Source organism: Miniopterus schreibersii (genome assembly GCF_964146895.1).
Source record: "Miniopterus schreibersii genome assembly, chromosome: 16".
Taxonomy (NCBI): domain Eukaryota; kingdom Metazoa; phylum Chordata; class Mammalia; order Chiroptera; family Miniopteridae; genus Miniopterus; species Miniopterus schreibersii.
In genome coordinates this window covers 32931308-32936486 of record NC_138116.1, presented here as the reverse complement: position 1 = coordinate 32936486, position 5179 = coordinate 32931308, and positions in this window count along the sequence as shown.

Genomic DNA, 5179 nt, shown 5'->3' with positions numbered 1-5179 from the left:
AAGCAGAATCCGGAGCTGGTGTGAGCGTGGCCGTCTGATGCCGCGGGCTGGGCCCTGCGCTGTGTGCCGAGGGCTTGGCAGAGTGATGGAGCCTGGCTCTGCCCGCCCAGAAGCAGAGAGCACCCGCAGGCCGAGTGGGTGGCTGACCCGAGGCGCAATTGTCAGTTTTCCCGATTGGGAAACACCCTGGATTTTGTAACTTGGCAAAGAGTTGTGTAAACCTATGGCCAGCAGTCCTGAGCCTGGGATCCCTGAAGCCCCTGGGTTTACCAGCTGGTGAGCAGGTCAACTTGGCTGGGAGGGGGTGGAAGAGAAGGGGCGGAGGTCCGAGGAGCGGAACCTTCTTCTGCCAACATCTCCTTGATAGCCTCCAGCCCCAGCCCACACATCCCACCATCACCCCTGCTGTGACTGGGTCTTCTGAATTTAAGGGACTCTTGGTCCCATCCCAGAACATACAGGGGACTGAGCTAAGTCCGATATCCTGGGGGAGGAGGGGAGTGAGTTGTGGAAATGCCCTTCAGGAACCTTCAGGGAATAGGAAACTAACCACCCTTGGGACGAGTGCCCCTTGGCACCCCAAGGCTCAAGCTGTCTCAAAGTGAGAGACATTTTTAGTAGTGTAACTAACACTGGGTTTTTATTTTCAATAGAACAAGGACATTTCAGTTTTAAGCGAAAATTACTTCAGATGAAGTACATGATTTTAAAAGTGGAGACGTAGATTTTAGGATGTAAGTATTATGTACTAGGCCTCAGGGTGGCCAGAGCAAAACAAAAAGCTTATCTTTACACACACAAAAGTCCACATGAGACACGCCAGGCAGGGCCCGGCTGGGTGGCTGGGATCCGGGTGAAAGAGCTTGGCTGCTCCCCCATCCTGGCCCTGCTTCGAGCTGGGAGCCCAGCTTCGTCTGAAACAGAAATAGCAGCTGCTCTATTTATATGGCCTACGTCTCAGAGGCTACTCTTACACATCACATCAGTACATGTCACTGGAGGAATTTAACAAAATACCTGAAATGCTTTGATATTAAATATTTTTGTTAACTGTGAATTTGGAAGCTGAGGAAGAGATGTGTGAGAAAGGAGCCGTTGCCAAGATGGGTTGCTTGTTTTTAGAACTCACCCTCTGATTTCCTCCCACTGAAACTGCACAGTCAGTTTAGGGGCAGAAGTGAAGTAGAGATGGAAGAAATGTTCCAGATTCCTGGAGCCTGCACAACCCGAAGAGCCACTCTGCCTCGGTTGTCTGGTAGAAGGATTTGTGTGAGAATTTCTGAAGAGGAATTATAAAGATATTAACCATGAATTTCAATTTGAAATGACACAAAAATGAATTTGGCCTTTAGATGACTTGGCAGTTGGCTAATTTGACTTGAGACAAACGGAGCAGTGCAAAGCAAGCAGCCCCTCTGGGCCCGTTTCTCCGCTATGGGCTGTTCTGTGGGTCAGCTTAGCTGGGGGAGTTGAAAGTTGGCCTTTGTGCCTCTGATGGGCTGGGCCTGCACTTCCAGCTGACTCAGGAGCCAACCATGCTCTGCGCGGCCATGGTCAGCCCAGGCTCAGGTGTGGGCAGGGGTAGCAGGGACTAGGCATGTCCTCTGGGAAAGGGAATGTCTGGGGGGATTGCCACAGAGGCAGGAGGAGCAGGTGTGTCCCAGGTGTGCAGAACTAGTGCCAAAGGTGGGAAATTTCAGGGGAAACATTTTGGTTCAATTCAGTCCAGCAATTGCTTTAGTTATTGGAGATGTTATTGGAGATGGTTGAGAACTTATTAGGGATGCTGCTAAAGATCCCAATCAGATGAACTTTAAGGCCCTTTTAGCCTGCAGATCAGTGTCCTGTATCTAGAGTTACCTATTTACACAGATGGAGAACAGATGTCTTGGTTGGAAGGGCAGCCATTTGGATCCACAGCGCCATGCTCTACACTATAGGGCTGGAAATTCCAGAACTGGATGGATAAAGCCATTTCCATTTCTTGCTTGAACAAAAGCTGGGAGGTTAGGCAAATAGAAATCAGTAGTGGGATCTTTGTCTTCTCACAAGTATGGGGAGCTGTGCTCTGTGGGTCTGGATGGAATTTGTTGGCACGACCATTTCTGTGGATATTCATCCCCAAAGGCTTTCTGCCTGGATGGTCTGGGCCTAGAGATGGGTTTGCCCAGGCGAAGGGAAGCAGCGAGCCAAAGAGAATCAGGTTAAATGGATGAGGGCCCTTATTTTACACCTAGAGACTAAAGCTCGGAAAGGAAAACACACTTGTTCAAAGTCAGGCAGGAAGTCATAGCAGAGCTGTTGACCCTGGAGTGTTGTGATTCCTGGACCACAGACACACCCCTGCATCATTATTTTAAAAAGCAGTTACAGTATTCAGTAAACTGGAGTCTGCCTTTGTGGTTGGCATATGTCAGGGGGTTATGGCTTTTTGCTCAGGTGACTCACGTTGACAATCTGCATCATCCCTATGATCTCATGACAGGTTAAAACTCAAGTGTGCACACAAATGTGCATAAAATCACACACAAACATGCATACACACATACACACATCAGGCCACACTAAATCCATGGGCATATTAGGACATCTTAAAACTCCATGATTTACATTTCAGCAATTTAAGGGGAAGGCGTTTTCCAGGAATGGACTCTCCCATGCTCAGATAACCGTTTGGGCTGGAAATTTTCTTTTAGCTCAACTCTGCCTCAGGAAGAATCCATTATTCTGGACATTACGTGATATATCTATTTGGAATAAAAATGGTGCTTACCTTCCTCCCTGGGATGTGGGAGAAGGTGTGCGAGGTTGTACTGTGAAGTCATGAAGCTCTTAGAAGGCTCCTGCCTGAGAGAGCCCAGTATTATCGACGTTCCTTTCCTTCCTCCAGGCCTGGGGCACTGTGTCCTGCTGCTCTGGGCGGGTCCCAGGCAGGGGGACTTGTCATCCTGGCCTGTAAACCATACTTGATTTCTGCATTGATTTACGTGTTCTTACTGTGATCTTGGTTCCAAATGCAGAATTATCACCCTGTTCTCACTGAATGTGCCTTATCTTTGTAAATTCTAATTTACATACTTGTTCTCAGGATTGTGTGTATGTGAGACTCAAGAAAGAAGCATACATAGAGTTAAGGACATTTTAGTGTCATTGAAGAAATGTTTTATGATTTCTAATAAATATTTATTTTGCCTTGTTATAATTGTGTTTTATACTTGTTTTGAGTGTGCTGATATAAAGACCTACTAGAAATCCTGGGGTGTTGCTTAGCATGAGTGGATAAAGGGAAGGCCACCTTTTGGACCTGAAGCATTGTTATTGGTCCCAGCTCAGGGACAGAGCCAGGACAATAAAACATGTCATCTCTCTACAGTGTCTACCGCTCAGAGTACATGCGCCTCCAGTACCCCACTGAAACCACTCAACAGCTCTGGAAGGAGTTTGAGTAAAATGACACTCAGGGTGTTGAATGACATACCCAAGGAATCACAGCCAGAAAATGTTAGCGGTTCAAGACTTCTGACTGCCCCTCCCCAAGCCATGCTCTGTCCATCACGCCCTGCTGCTTCCCTCACTGGCTCTCAACTTATTTTGCAAGGATATAAAACCATGGCTCCACCTGGAGACCAGAAAGTATGGGTCCCTCCTTCCTACCTCCCAGGACCTCTGTGAGGAGGCAATGAGGGAGGGGATGGATATGAAAGGGCAGATGTCACTGCCATCGTTGTTGCCCAGCTCACAGGCATATATGCACTTTTTCATTCTTTTGTGTTATTTCATAAAGATGACAGTTCTCAACTCAAATGCCAAGAAGCTACTGTGTCTTGATAGGTCGCAGAACTTCCAAACAATTTATTAATAAGTGATATGCTGCATTTGGTGAATTATTTACTTAATTCGAATTATTCCCAGAATAACACCTTTCAAAGGGATGTGTCGTCTTTAGTGGCAAGAAGTGGGAATTGTACATAATCCACGTCCTAGATCAAATAGGCTTTAGCCTATAATCTGGAAATGGAATGTGCCATCTGTGGGCACGTTCTGGATGGACTGATAAAAAAGGGTGGAAACCCCCGTGACAGGATATATTCTGAAAGTGTGATGCCTAAATCAATGTGTGAACACTTTTATGGCTCTCGACATTGTGAAAAATTACCTTCAAAAGTTATTTTGCAATTTTTTCAGCCTTTGACATTTGTATGATTCCTGTTTATAAAACTCTTCCATTCATATTGGTTATCTTAACACAGTTTTGTATGTTTGGTAAGTATTATATCCCCATTTAGTAAGTGGAGAAATTAAGACCTGGAGAGAGAGAGAGAACGACAGGTAAAGGTCACTGTGCTTTTTCCTGGGCAAAGGATCCAGGTTCTCTGATGTTTACCGGTAAGTGCTGGTCCAGTAGCGTCAGTGAGCTTGGGTAACAGAGTGGCCTAGCCTAGCCTAGTCACATTTAAGAATAAATGTCATCACCCTGGCCAGTGCGGCTCAGATGGTTGGAAGATCATCCAGTGCACCAAAGGGTCGCAGGTTCGATTCCCAGTCAGGGCACATACCCAGGTTTCCGGTTTGATCCCCAGTTGGGGAGCACAGAGGAGGCGACTGGTGTTTCTCTCTCGCATTGGTGCTTTTCTCTTTCTCTCTCTCCCCCTTTCATCTCTCTTTCCTCTCTCTTTAAAATCAATTGGAAAAAAAAGAATAAGTGTCATCCAGGTAAAGGGAGTGAGGGGGGAGATAGGGTTTCAAGAAGAGGGAGCAACGTGGACAAAGACTGCAGGGTAGTGGGGAGCTCGGCAGAGAGGCAGGCAGAGGCCAGAACACGGGGACTTGCCTGCTGTGGTGAGGCTTTGAGATTTCCCATCAAGGGCTAGGGAAAGCCACTAAAAGTTTTTATACGGGTCGGGGGGCGGGGATCGAGTGTGAATGTTTTTCTGTTTTTGTCTGGGTTGTAGGCTTAAAAGGGGGTATTTTCCCCCTGCCACTCTTTGGGACAAAGTAACAGTCTGCAGAGTGTGGAATGGAGGGGATTTCACTTGGGAGGTGGGAGCAGTCGGGAAGTGACTGGGAAAGAAAAGGAGGCAAGGAGAAGGCAGGGACACGGGCGGGACAGGGAGACTGCCGTAGAGGAGCAATGTCCCAGCAAACTCACTCATTCACTGCGCTTCATCTGGCACTTACT